We start from the raw sequence: 12,981 nt of genomic DNA, 5'->3' as shown, positions 1-12,981 counted from the left end.
AAGAATGCATCCCGCTTGAGGCATGATGTGACAACTCTGTACTGTAGATAAAAATTTGATTCATTATTTTTTGTAAAAAAAAATACTTAGTGTGTTTTCACAAAATATTGTTATAACATTTTCATTTGTGTCGTGTGCCACACCTGCAAAGAGCTGTGCTTCACATTGTGATGCAGCAAACACCAGTTCTTCATCATCTTCAGCTGTGGATCTGGAAGTGCCTGGAGCATAAATCTTAAAAATATTACTGTGAAAAATACACACAGCCAAATGTACAATACGATGGTGCTTACTTACCAGTAGTAAAAAGCTGCCTTTGGGCCATACGTTTGGCTGGGGGTTCTGCTGTAGGAGGAGATACAGTGGACTGCAGTTTTGGATCTGGAAACAGAAAGTTTGACATAACAATAAATAAACACATATATAACTGCTGTTGGGATAATTCTGTATCATGCTCAGTATTCACTCTCCTACTTACAGGGTTTAACAGGTGACATCAGTTTTTTTGCCAGCTGTGAAGGAGACAAGTGCTTGCCCCTTGCCAACAGCGATTTCACAGTGGCAGTCTGCTGTACACCTGTTTGGATGGCTGCAGGTGGAGGAGCAGGGACACTGGATGCTGCAGGTGGAGGTGCAGAGACACTGGATGCTGCAGGTGGAGGTGCAGAGGCAGCAGCAGAAGCCAGTCTTTTCAGGACATACGTCTTGAAAAGTGCCATGTTGGTTTTTGGCCTGGCATCTGCCTTAACCAGGTACCTGATGAGGGCTTGGGCCTCCTTGCTCTGGTCCTCAAACACATCTTTCATGGACCGGCCCTTAAAGTCACCAAACTCCACCATCAAGCACCCTGTATCTCCTTTTGCCCTGGCTTCTGCTTGCATTTCCTGTTTCCTCTGGTACTTCTCTACTTCTTCTGCAATCTCCCTGATGGAGGAAGTGTACTGAAGAAACAGGTGTTTGTTTTCTGACAAGGGTGTTGTCTGCAGCTTCTCATCAGAAATGCTAAGCACCAGGTACACCGCATACCCCAGAGCATGCTCTAGGAGCCATCTAAATCTTTGGCCCTGGTACTTGCCAAACTGAATCTTGCAGTGAGCCAGAACTAAAAACTGGTCACTGGAGTCTCCACCATTGCTGCTGACGAAAGCAGTGGCCTCTGCCAGCACCTCTTCCTTGGGTTTGGCCCTTCCAGACTCCCTGCTTACAAGGCGCTCTGCCTCTGCAGATGGCCCCAAGAGGAGTCTGCTTGATGTCGCTGATTGGCGGCGGAAAATCGGGTATGCGTACATTTTTCTGAAAAAAAAAAAAAAACATTAGAGAGAACATTACCTAGAGCAATCAGAAAGATACATTTACATTAAGTGTGAAACAATAATTTAACAAGGTAGATATAATCCATATTATTGCAGTAGTAAATATGACCATGACCATAAAATGGACTTCTGGTGAATTTTCTACACATATGCCTAATATATGCATGGTAGTACAACTTAAAATCCATATAAATAAATGAGAAACAACAGAAATTAAAACATTAAGTTATAATATACACATTAAACTCTTAAGTCTTTACATTATGACTTTTATAAATAAAATGTTTGTACTTCAGCTATTTAATATAACTATTCTGTTGTGTAATATATCTGAAAACACAAGTAATAAAATAAACAAAATACAATATATGCTTATAATATTTTTACAATAGATTTATAAAATACAATACAATCTAATTACTAAATATATATCATATATTGTCATAAACAAGTGTTAAACTCAAATGTTTTTAAAGTTTGTGCAGTCGTCTTTATAAATATAACTTTGTTTTACCTAAAATAGAATTATTTTAAAATTATAGAATTATTTGCTAAATTAAATGTTTAAGAAAAAACTGTTTAACTCTGTATTTCATGCAATTACATTATAAGTAACTGTAACTGTACATTTAAGTACAGTAACGTTAACTTTTTAGAGTGTACACCGCGATTATAGGGTCCAATATTGCTAGGTCGAAGGGGGGCATTATTATTCTAAACAAATATCAGAACATTTTGTTTAATCATTTAACCAAATGGCGATGATTCCACCTTTTCTGATCACTAGCGACATGTTGCTCTGTATTTATCATGGGAAACATTACCGTTTTACAAGTTATAAAGAAAACATCTGTTATAATGTTAACTTGCTGTCGATTGTAACTTATTATTTAACAGAAATACACACAGTATAATAAACTAATAATAAACTAATAATAAAGTAGTGTTACACCTGGCTTACCTGATTCAAAGATGACGATTATAATAAAAGCGTCGTGTGATTGGTCAAAAGTAAGCCATCGAGGAGAAACGCGATTGGTCAAACATACGTCACAGCAAAAAGAAATGCGATTGGTCAAAAGTAAGCCACTGAAGTGAAACGTGATTGGTCGAAATGACGTCAGCGCAAAGACAAACGTGATTGGTCAAAAGTAAGCCACAGGGGTTAAACTCTATTGGTCAAAAGTAAGCCACCGAGGTGAGACGTGATTGGCTCATGTGGGCTTACTTTGGGCTTACTTTGGCTCTGTAGACGGGATGCTGCAGTAGCATGCGAGAGGTAGCGGGATCGATGCCCGCATTCTCCACTTTTGTTTTCATGCCTTTCACATTGGCTTTCATTGTAAAGCTGGTGGCACCGTGAGGATTGAAAGCGAAACTTCTTACGTCAGCTTTGCCGGTTCCTGTGTAGTACTTATCATTGCAACACCTCAGAAGCCCTATCAAGTCACAGTTTTCTTTTATTCAGTGACACGTCCGCAATGGGACATCAAAGCGCTAAATATATAGCAGAGTGCTGTCGATCGGGCCATTGGAATCATCACCAGAAGCGACGTGGCCATCTGGAAGAAAGGATAGCGTTTTGGTCAAGTGGAAGCAGGTGGACTTAAGGGTGAAGCTGCTAGGCTTTTTGGGTGAGTTTCGGTCACCTGCTCCTTGTGTCCAAAACAGAACTATAACACTGCTTTGCCGAAACCCGGGATCGAACCAGGGACCTTTAGATCTTCAGTCTAACGCTCTCCCAACTGAGCTATTTCGGCTGCCATAACACGTACTTCCTGCTGCATTGATCTCTGTGAGACCGAGCAGAGCCCCAAAATGCATCTGACTCCTAAGAGAGTGAAAGTTTGGCCAATACGGAGCTCGAACCCGCGACTTTGGCATTATTAGCACCACGCTCTAACCAGCTGAGCTAACCGGCCACTTTCTTCTCACTCTCCGAGAAAGGCCAGAGGAACTGCCATTCTCCGGCCTTTAAGGAACTAGCATGATATTCCAGCTTTTTTTGTGCAGAGCTGGCAAAAACCCAGGTCCCACCGAGATTTGAACTCGGATCGCTGGATTCAGAGTCCAGAGTGCTAACCATTACACCATGGAACCTCAGATTGCTCAACGCTGCTGCTCGGGTGGAAGAGAATGAATAAAAATAAAAAAAAACAGCCTTGGAGGAAAGTAGCAGAATGTCAATCCAAGGCGATACCAATTTGCAATGATTTCTGAGTAACTCGTCATTCGGCATGCAGGGCTCCTCACACGTATACTGGAGCAGGACCAGGTAGGGCCTTCAAAAGAAAAGAGCTCTATTCCAGGCTATTTGACGACTAAATGGCGGGCAGGGCAAAGAGGCCAACACAGCAGATATGATCTGTTTTTTTTCGTTTTTGACCACGTCGAAAAATCGGCAAGACTGACCCCACCTAGGGGAATTTGCTCAAATGGTAGAGCGCTCGCTTAGCATGCGAGAGGTAGCGGGATCGATGCCCGCATTCTCCACTTTTGTTTTCATGCCTTTCACATTGGCTTTCATTGTAAAGCTGGTGGCACCGTGAGGATTGAAAGCGAAACTTCTTACGTCAGCTTTGCCGGTTCCTGTGTAGTACTTATCATTGCAACACCTCAGAAGCCCTATCAAGCCACAGTTTTCTTTTATTCAGTGACACGTCCGCAATGGGACATCAAAGCGCTAAATATATAGCAGAGTGCTGTCGATCGGGCCATTGGAATCATCACCAGAAGCGACGTGGCCATCTGGAAGAAAGGATAGCGTTTTGGTCAAGTGGAAGCAGGTGGACTTAAGGGTGAAGCTGCTAGGCTTTTTGGGTGAGTTTCGGTCACCTGCTCCTTGTGTCCAAAACAGAACTATAACACTGCTTTGCCGAAACCCGGGATCGAACCAGGGACCTTTAGATCTTCAGTCTAACGCTCTCCCAACTGAGCTATTTCGGCTGCCATAACACGTACTTCCTGCTGCATTGATCTCTGTGAGACCGAGCAGAGCCCCAAAATGCATCTGACTCCTAAGAGAGTGAAAGTTTGGCCAATACGGAGCTCGAACCCGCGACTTTGGCATTATTAGCACCACGCTCTAACCAGCTGAGCTAACCGGCCACTTTCTTCTCACTCTCCGAGAAAGGCCAGAGGAACTGCCATTCTCCGGCCTTTAAGGAACTAGCATGATATTCCAGCTTTTTTTGTGCAGAGCTGGCAAAAACCCAGGTCCCATCGAGATTTGAACTCGGATCGCTGGATTCAGAGTCCAGAGTGCTAACCATTACACCATGGAACCTCAGATTGCTCAACGCTGCTGCTCGGGTGGAAGAGAATGAATAAAAATAAAAAAAAACAGCCTTGGAGGAAAGTAGCAGAATGTCAATCCAAGGCGATACCAATTTGCAATGATTTCTGAGTAACTCGTCATTCGGCATGCAGGGCTCCTCACACGTATACTGGAGCAGGACCAGGTAGGGCCTTCAAAAGAAAAGAGCTCTATTCCAGGCTATTTGACGACTAAATGGCGGGCAGGGCAAAGAGGCCAACACAGCAGATATGATCTGTTTTTTTTCGTTTTTGACCACGTCGAAAAATCGGCAAGACTGACCCCACCTAGGGGAATTTGCTCAAATGGTAGAGCGCTCGCTTAGCATGCGAGAGGTAGCGGGATCGATGCCCGCATTCTCCACTTTTGTTTTCATGCCTTTCACATTGGCTTTCATTGTAAAGCTGGTGGCACCGTGAGGATTGAAAGCGAAACTTCTTACGTCAGCTTTGCCGGTTCCTGTGTAGTACTTATCATTGCAACACCTCAGAAGCCCTATCAAGCCACAGTTTTCTTTTATTCAGTGACACGTCCGCAATGGGACATCAAAGCGCTAAATATATAGCAGAGTGCTGTCGATCGGGCCATTGGAATCATCACCAGAAGCGACGTGGCCATCTGGAAGAAAGGATAGCGTTTTGGTCAAGTGGAAGCAGGTGGACTTAAGGGTGAAGCTGCTAGGCTTTTTGGGTGAGTTTCGGTCACCTGCTCCTTGTGTCCAAAACAGAACTATAAGACTGCTTTGCCGAAACCCGGGATCGAACCAGAGACCTTTAGATCTTCAGTCTAACGCTCTCCCAACTGAGCTATTTCGGCTGCCATAACACGTACTTCCTGCTGCATTGATCTCTGTGAGACCGAGCAGAGCCCCAAAATGCATCTGACTCCTAAGAGAGTGAAAGTTTGGCCAATACGGAGCTCGAACCCACGACCTTGGCATTATTAGCACCACGCTCTAACCAGCTGAGCTAACCGGCCACTTTCTTCTCACTCTCCGAGAAAGGCCAGAGGAACTGCCATTCTCCGGCCTTTAAGGAACTAGCATGATATTCCAGCTTTTTTTGTGCAGTGCTGGCAAAAACCCAGGTCCCACCGAGATTTGAACTCGGATCGCTGGATTCAGAGTCCAGAGTGCTAACCATTACACCATGGAACCTCAGATTGCTCAATGCTGCTGCTCGGGTGGAAGAGAATGAATAAAAAAAAAAAACAGCCTTGGAGGAAAGTAGCAGAATGTCAATCCAAGGCGATACCAATTTGCATTGATTTCTGAGTAACTCGTCATTCGGCATGCAGGGCTCCTCACACGTATACTGGAGCAGGACCAGGTAGGGCCTTCAAAAGAAAAGAGCTCTATTCCAGGCTATTTGACGACTAAATGGCGGGCAGGGCAAAGAGGCCAACACAGCAGATATGATCTATTTTTTTTCTTTTTTGACCACGTCGAAAAACCGGCAAGACTGACCCCACCTAGGGGAATTAGCTCAAATGGTAGAGCGCTCGCTTAGCATGCGAGAGGTAGCGGGATCGATGCCCGCATTCTCCACTTTTGTTTTCATGCCTTTCACATTGGCTTTCATTGTAAAGCTGGTGGCACCGTGAGGATTGAAAGCGAAACTTCTTACGTCAGCTTTGCCGGTTCCTGTGTAGTACTTATCATTGCAACACCTCAGAAGCCCTATCAAGTCACAGTTTTCTTTTATTCAGTGACACGTCCGCAATGGGACATCAAAGCGCTAAATATATAGCAGAGTGCTGTCGATCGGGCCATTGGAATCATCACCAGAAGCGACGTGGCCATCTGGAAGAAAGGATAGCGTTTTGGTCAAGTGGAAGCAGGTGGACTTAAGGGTGAAGCTGCTAGGCTTTTTGGGTGAGTTTCGGTCACCTGCTCCTTGTGTCCAAAACAGAACTATAACACTGCTTTGCCGAAACCCGGGATCGAACCAGGGACCTTTAGATCTTCAGTCTAACGCTCTCCCAACTGAGCTATTTCGGCTGCCATAACACGTACTTCCTGCTGCATTGATCTCTGTGAGACCGAGCAGAGCCCCAAAATGCATCTGACTCCTAAGAGAGTGAAAGTTTGGCCAATACGGAGCTCGAACCCGCGACTTTGGCATTATTAGCACCACGCTCTAACCAGCTGAGCTAACCGGCCACTTTCTTCTCACTCTCCGAGAAAGGCCAGAGGAACTGCCATTCTCCGGCCTTTAAGGAACTAGCATGATATTCCAGCTTTTTTTGTGCAGAGCTGGCAAAAACCCAGGTCCCATCGAGATTTGAACTCGGATCGCTGGATTCAGAGTCCAGAGTGCTAACCATTACACCATGGAACCTCAGATTGCTCAACGCTGCTGCTCGGGTGGAAGAGAATGAATAAAAATAAAAAAAAACAGCCTTGGAGGAAAGTAGCAGAATGTCAATCCAAGGCGATACCAATTTGCAATGATTTCTGAGTAACTCGTCATTCGGCATGCAGGGCTCCTCACACGTATACTGGAGCAGGACCAGGTAGGGCCTTCAAAAGAAAAGAGCTCTATTCCAGGCTATTTGACGACTAAATGGCGGGCAGGGCAAAGAGGCCAACACAGCAGATATGATCTGTTTTTTTTCGTTTTTGACCACGTCGAAAAATCGGCAAGACTGACCCCACCTAGGGGAATTTGCTCAAATGGTAGAGCGCTCGCTTAGCATGCGAGAGGTAGCGGGATCGATGCCCGCATTCTCCACTTTTGTTTTCATGCCTTTCACATTGGCTTTCATTGTAAAGCTGGTGGCACCGTGAGGATTGAAAGCGAAACTTCTTACGTCAGCTTTGCCGGTTCCTGTGTAGTACTTATCATTGCAACACCTCAGAAGCCCTATCAAGCCACAGTTTTCTTTTATTCAGTGACACGTCCGCAATGGGACATCAAAGCGCTAAATATATAGCAGAGTGCTGTCGATCGGGCCATTGGAATCATCACCAGAAGCGACGTGGCCATCTGGAAGAAAGGATAGCGTTTTGGTCAAGTGGAAGCAGGTGGACTTAAGGGTGAAGCTGCTAGGCTTTTTGGGTGAGTTTCGGTCACCTGCTCCTTGTGTCCAAAACAGAACTATAACACTGCTTTGCCGAAACCCGGGATCGAACCAGGGACCTTTAGATCTTCAGTCTAACGCTCTCCCAACTGAGCTATTTCGGCTGCCATAAAACGTACTTCCTGCTGCATTGATCTCTGTGAGACCGAGCAGAGCCCCAAAATGCATCTGACTCCTAAGAGAGTGAAAGTTTGGCCAATACGGAGCTCGAACCCGCGACCTTGGCATTATTAGCACCACGCTCTAACCAGCTGAGCTAACCGGCCACTTTCTTCTCACTCTCCGAGAAAGGCCAGAGGAACTGCCATTCTCCGGCCTTTAAGCGACTAGCATGATATTCCAGCTTTTTTTGTGCAGTGCTGGCAAAAACCCAGGTCCCACCGAGATTTGAACTCGGATCGCTGGATTCAGAGTCCAGAGTGCTAACCATTACACCATGGAACCTCAGATTGCTCAACGCTGCTGCTCGGGTGGAAGAGAATGAATAAAAAAAAAAAACAGCCTTGGAGGAAAGTAGCAGAATGTCAATCCAAGGCGATACCAATTTGCATTGATTTCTGAGTAACTCGTCATTCGGCATGCAGGGCTCCTCACACGTATACTGGAGCAGGACCAGGTAGGGCCTTCAAAAGAAAAGAGCTCTATTCCAGGCTATTTGACGACTAAATGGCGGGCAGGGCAAAGAGGCCAACACAGCAGATATGATCTATTTTTTTTCTTTTTTGACCACGTCGAAAAATCGGCAAGACTGACCCCACCTAGGGGAATTAGCTCAAATGGTAGAGCGCTCGCTTAGCATGCGAGAGGTAGCGGGATCGATGCCCGCATTCTCCACTTTTGTTTTCATGCCTTTCACATTGGCTTTCATTGTAAAGCTGGTGGCACCGTGAGGATTGAAAGCGAAACTTCTTACGTCAGCTTTGCCGGTTCCTGTGTAGTACTTATCATTGCAACACCTCAGAAGCCCTATCGAGTCACAGTTTTCTTTTATTCAGTGACACGTCCGCAATGGGACATCAAAGCGCTAAATATATAGCAGAGTGCTGTCGATCAGGCCATTGGAATCATCACCAGAAGCGACGTGGCCATCTGGAAGAAAGGATAGCGTTTTGGTCAAGTGGAAGCAGGTGGACTTAAGGGTGAAGCTGCTAGGCTTTTTGGGTGAGTTTCGGTCACCTGCTCCTTGTGTCCAAAACAGAACTATAACACTGCTTTGCCGAAACCCGGGATCGAACCAGGGACCTTTAGATCTTCAGTCTAACGCTCTCCCAACTGAGCTATTTCGGCTGCCATAACACGTACTTCCTGCTGCATTGATCTCTGTGAGACCGAGCAGAGCCCCAAAAGGCATCTGACTCCTAAGAAAGTGAAAGTTTGGCCAATACGGAGCTCGAACCCGCGACCTTGGCATTATTAGCACCACGCTCTAACCAGCTGAGCTAACCGGCCACTTTCTTCTCACTCTCCGAGAAAGGCCAGAGGAACTGCCATTCTCCGGCCTTTAAGGAACTAGCATGATATTCCAGCTTTTTTTGTGCAGTGCTGGCAAAAACCCAGGTCCCACCGAGATTTGAACTCGGATCGCTGGATTCAGAGTCCAGAGTGCTAACCATTACACCATGGAACCTCAGATTGCTCAACGCTGCTGCTCGGGTGGAAGAGAATGAATAAAAAAAAAAACAGCCTTGGAGGAAAGTAGCAGAATGTCAATCCAAGGCGATACCAATTTGCATTGATTTCTGAGTAACTCGTCATTCGGCATGCAGGGCTCCTCACACGTATACTGGAGCAGGACCAGGTAGGGCCTTCAAAAGAAAAGAGCTCTATTCCAGGCTATTTGACGACTAAATGGCGGGCAGGGCAAAGAGGCCAACACAGCAGATATGATCTATTTTTTTTCTTTTTTGACCACGTCGAAAAATCGGCAAGACTGACCCCACCTAGGGGAATTAGCTCAAATGGTAGAGCGCTCGCTTAGCATGCGAGAGGTAGCGGGATCGATGCCCGCATTCTCCACTTTTGTTTTCATGCCTTTCACATTGGCTTTCATTGTAAAGCTGGTGGCACCGTGAGGATTGAAAGCGAAACTTCTTACGTCAGCTTTGCCGGTTCCTGTGTAGTACTTATCATTGCAACACCTCAGAAGCCCTATCAAGTCACAGTTTTCTTTTATTCAGTGACACGTCCGCAATGGGACATCAAAGCGCTAAATATATAGCAGAGTGCTGTCGATCGGGCCATTGGAATCATCACCAGAAGCGACGTGGCCATCTGGAAGAAAGGATAGCGTTTTGGTCAAGTGGAAGCAGGTGGACTTAAGGGTGAAGCTGCTAGGCTTTTTGGGTGAGTTTCGGTCACCTGCTCCTTGTGTCCAAAACAGAACTATAACACTGCTTTGCCGAAACCCGGGATCGAACCAGGGACCTTTAGATCTTCAGTCTAACGCTCTCCCAACTGAGCTATTTCGGCTGCCATAACACGTACTTCCTGCTGCATTGATCTCTGTGAGACCGAGCAGAGCCCCAAAATGCATCTGACTCCTAAGAGAGTGAAAGTTTGGCCAATACGGAGCTCGAACCCGCGACTTTGGCATTATTAGCACCACGCTCTAACCAGCTGAGCTAACCGGCCACTTTCTTCTCCGTCTCCGAGAAAGGCCAGAGGAACTGCCATTCTCCGGCCTTTAAGGAACTAGCATGATATTCCAGCTTTTTTTGTGCAGTGCTGGCAAAAACCCAGGTCCCACCGAGATTTGAACTCGGATTGCTGGATTCAGAGTCCAGAGTGCTAACCATTACACCATGGAACCTCAGATTACTCAACGCTGCTGCTCGGGTGGAAGAGAATGAATAAAAAAAAAAAAACAGCCTAGGAGGAAAGTAGCAGAATGTCAATCCAAGGCGATACCAATTTGCATTGATTTCTGAGTAACTCGTCATTCGGCATGCAGGGCTCCTCACACGTATACTGGAGCAGGACCAGGTAGGGCCTTCAAAAGAAAAGAGCTCTATTCCAGGCTATTTGACGACTAAATGGCGGGCAGGGCAAAGAGGCCAACACAGCAGATATGATCTATTTTTTTTCTTTTTTGACCACGTCGAAAAATCGGCAAGACTGACCCCACCTAGGGGAATTAGCTCAAATGGTAGAGCGCTCGCTTAGCATGCGAGAGGTAGCGGGATCGATGCCCGCATTCTCCACTTTTGTTTTCATGCCTTTCACATTGGCTTTCATTGTAAAGCTGGTGGCACCGTGAGGATTGAAAGCGAAACTTCTTACGTCAGCTTTGCCGGTTCCTGTGTAGTACTTATCATTGCAACACCTCAGAAGCCCTATCAAGTCACAGTTTTCTTTTATTCAGTGACACGTCCGCAATGGGACATCAAAGCGCTAAATATATAGCAGAGTGCTGTCGATCGGGCCATTGGAATCATCACCAGAAGCGACGTGGCCATCTGGAAGAAAGGATAGCGTTTTGGTCAAGTGGAAGCAGGTGGACTTAAGGGTGAAGCTGCTAGGCTTTTTGGGTGAGTTTCGGTCACCTGCTCCTTGTGTCCAAAACAGAACTATAACACTGCTTTGCCGAAACCCGGGATCGAACCAGGGACCTTTAGATCTTCAGTCTAACGCTCTCCCAACTGAGCTATTTCGGCTGCCATAACACGTACTTCCTGCTGCATTGATCTCTGTGAGACCGAGCAGAGCCCCAAAATGCATCTGACTCCTAAGAGAGTGAAAGTTTGGCCAATACGGAGCTCGAACCCGCGACTTTGGCATTATTAGCACCACGCTCTAACCAGCTGAGCTAACCGGCCACTTTCTTCTCACTCTCCGAGAAAGGCCAGAGGAACTGCCATTCTCAGTGACACGTCCGCAATGGGACATCAAAGCGCTAAATATATAGCAGAGTGCTGTCGATCGGGCCATTGGAATCATCACCAGAAGTGACGTGGCCATCTGGAAGAAAGGATAGCGTTTTGGTCAAGTGGAAGCAGGTGGACTTAAGGGTGAAGCTGCTAGGCTTTTTGGGTGAGTTTCGGTCACCTGCTCCTTGTGTCCAAAACAGAACTATAACACTGCTTTGCCGAAACCCGGGATCGAACCAGGGACCTTTAGATCTTCAGTCTAACGCTCTCCCAACTGAGCTAACCGGCCACTTTCTTCTCACTCTCCGAGAAAGGCCAGAGGAACTGCCATTCTCCGGCCTTTAAGCAACTAGCATGATATTCCAGCTTTTTTTGTGCAGTGCTGGCAAAAACCCAGGTCCCACCGAGATTTGAACTCGGATCGCTGGATTCAGAGTCCAGAGTGCTAACCATTACACCATGGAACCTCAGATTACTCAACGCTGCTGCTCGGGTGGAAGAGAATGAATAAAAAAAAAAAAACAGCCTTGGAGGAAAGTAGCAGAATGTCAATCCAAGGCGATACCAATTTGCATTGATTTCTGAGTAACTCGTCATTCGGCATGCAGGGCTCCTCACACGTATACTGGAGCAGGACCAGGTAGGGCCTTCAAAAGAAAAGAGCTCTATTCCAGGCTATTTGACGACTAAATGGCGGGCAGGGCAAAGAGGCCAACACAGCAGATATGATCTATTTTTTTTCTTTTTTGACCACGTCGAAAAATCGGCAAGACTGACCCCACCTAGGGGAATTAGCTCAAATGGTAGAGCGCTCGCTTAGCATGCGAGTGGTAGCGGGATCGATGCCTGCATTCTCCACTTTTGTTTTCATGCCTTTCACATTGGCTTTCATTGTAAAGCTGGTGGCACCGTGAGGATTGAAAGCGAAACTTCTTACGTCAGCTTTGCCGGTTCCTGTGTAGTACTTATCATTGCAACACCTCAGAAGCCCTATCAAGTCACAGTTTTCTTTTATTCAGTGACACGTCCGCAATGGGACATCAAAGCGCTAAATATATAGCAGAGTGCTGTCGATCGGGCCATTGGAATCATCACCAGAAGCGACGTGGCCATCTGGAAGAAAGGATAGCGTTTTGGTCAAGTGGAAGCAGGTGGACTTAAGGGTGAAGCTGCTAGGCTTTTTGGGTGAGTTTCGGTCACCTGCTCCTTGTGTCCAAAACAGAACTATAACACTGCTTTGCCGAAACCCGGGATCGAACCAGGGACCTTTAGATCTTCAGTCTAACGCTCTCCCAACTGAGCTATTTCGGCTGCCATAACACGTATTTCCTGCTGCATTGATCTCTGTGAGACCGAGCAGAGCCCCAAAATGCATCTGACTCCTAAGAGAGTGAAAGTTTGGCCA

At 46.3% G+C, this 12,981-nt stretch overlaps 1 long non-coding RNA gene and 22 other non-coding genes across 25 annotated transcripts in view; 5 read left to right on the top strand and 18 right to left on the bottom strand.

Moving 5' to 3' along the window:
• The window catches only part of LOC108182894 (uncharacterized), a 135,706-nt gene that overhangs the window by 26,208 nt on the left and 96,517 nt on the right, over positions 1–12,981 (top strand). The window lies entirely within an intron of this gene.
• Positions 3,001–3,073, bottom strand: trnaf-gaa (transfer RNA phenylalanine (anticodon GAA)). Its single transcript has one exon. It is a non-coding gene; the product is annotated as a tRNA-Phe (tRNA).
• Positions 3,342–3,413, bottom strand: trnaq-cug (transfer RNA glutamine (anticodon CUG)). The gene has a single exon. It is a non-coding gene; the product is annotated as a tRNA-Gln (tRNA).
• On the bottom strand, positions 4,187–4,259 carry trnaf-gaa (transfer RNA phenylalanine (anticodon GAA)). Its single transcript has one exon. It is a non-coding gene; the product is annotated as a tRNA-Phe (tRNA).
• Positions 4,528–4,599, bottom strand: trnaq-cug (transfer RNA glutamine (anticodon CUG)). Its single transcript has one exon. It is a non-coding gene; the product is annotated as a tRNA-Gln (tRNA).
• Positions 5,373–5,445, bottom strand: trnaf-gaa (transfer RNA phenylalanine (anticodon GAA)). Its single transcript has one exon. It is a non-coding gene; the product is annotated as a tRNA-Phe (tRNA).
• Positions 5,714–5,785, bottom strand: trnaq-cug (transfer RNA glutamine (anticodon CUG)). Its single transcript has one exon. It is a non-coding gene; the product is annotated as a tRNA-Gln (tRNA).
• Positions 6,103–6,175, top strand: trnaa-agc (transfer RNA alanine (anticodon AGC)). Its single transcript has one exon. It is a non-coding gene; the product is annotated as a tRNA-Ala (tRNA).
• trnaf-gaa (transfer RNA phenylalanine (anticodon GAA)) lies at positions 6,556–6,628 on the bottom strand. The gene has a single exon. It is a non-coding gene; the product is annotated as a tRNA-Phe (tRNA).
• trnaq-cug (transfer RNA glutamine (anticodon CUG)) lies at positions 6,897–6,968 on the bottom strand. Its single transcript has one exon. It is a non-coding gene; the product is annotated as a tRNA-Gln (tRNA).
• On the bottom strand, positions 7,742–7,814 carry trnaf-gaa (transfer RNA phenylalanine (anticodon GAA)). The gene has a single exon. It is a non-coding gene; the product is annotated as a tRNA-Phe (tRNA).
• trnaq-cug (transfer RNA glutamine (anticodon CUG)) lies at positions 8,083–8,154 on the bottom strand. The gene has a single exon. It is a non-coding gene; the product is annotated as a tRNA-Gln (tRNA).
• On the top strand, positions 8,472–8,544 carry trnaa-agc (transfer RNA alanine (anticodon AGC)). Its single transcript has one exon. It is a non-coding gene; the product is annotated as a tRNA-Ala (tRNA).
• Positions 8,925–8,997, bottom strand: trnaf-gaa (transfer RNA phenylalanine (anticodon GAA)). Its single transcript has one exon. It is a non-coding gene; the product is annotated as a tRNA-Phe (tRNA).
• On the bottom strand, positions 9,266–9,337 carry trnaq-cug (transfer RNA glutamine (anticodon CUG)). Its single transcript has one exon. It is a non-coding gene; the product is annotated as a tRNA-Gln (tRNA).
• Positions 9,654–9,726, top strand: trnaa-agc (transfer RNA alanine (anticodon AGC)). The gene has a single exon. It is a non-coding gene; the product is annotated as a tRNA-Ala (tRNA).
• Positions 10,107–10,179, bottom strand: trnaf-gaa (transfer RNA phenylalanine (anticodon GAA)). Its single transcript has one exon. It is a non-coding gene; the product is annotated as a tRNA-Phe (tRNA).
• trnaq-cug (transfer RNA glutamine (anticodon CUG)) lies at positions 10,448–10,519 on the bottom strand. The gene has a single exon. It is a non-coding gene; the product is annotated as a tRNA-Gln (tRNA).
• Positions 10,838–10,910, top strand: trnaa-agc (transfer RNA alanine (anticodon AGC)). Its single transcript has one exon. It is a non-coding gene; the product is annotated as a tRNA-Ala (tRNA).
• trnaf-gaa (transfer RNA phenylalanine (anticodon GAA)) lies at positions 11,291–11,363 on the bottom strand. Its single transcript has one exon. It is a non-coding gene; the product is annotated as a tRNA-Phe (tRNA).
• trnaf-gaa (transfer RNA phenylalanine (anticodon GAA)) lies at positions 11,793–11,864 on the bottom strand. Its single transcript has one exon. It is a non-coding gene; the product is annotated as a tRNA-Phe (tRNA).
• trnaq-cug (transfer RNA glutamine (anticodon CUG)) lies at positions 11,972–12,043 on the bottom strand. The gene has a single exon. It is a non-coding gene; the product is annotated as a tRNA-Gln (tRNA).
• trnaf-gaa (transfer RNA phenylalanine (anticodon GAA)) lies at positions 12,815–12,887 on the bottom strand. The gene has a single exon. It is a non-coding gene; the product is annotated as a tRNA-Phe (tRNA).

The sequence above is a fragment of the Danio rerio genome, chromosome 3 (assembly GCF_052040795.2).
Source record: "Danio rerio strain M-AB ecotype USA chromosome 3, GRCz13ab, whole genome shotgun sequence".
Classification (NCBI taxonomy): Eukaryota; Metazoa; Chordata; class Actinopteri; order Cypriniformes; family Danionidae; genus Danio; species Danio rerio.
Note: the sequence above shows the minus strand (reverse complement) of the source record. Positions and strands in the feature narration are given on the sequence as shown.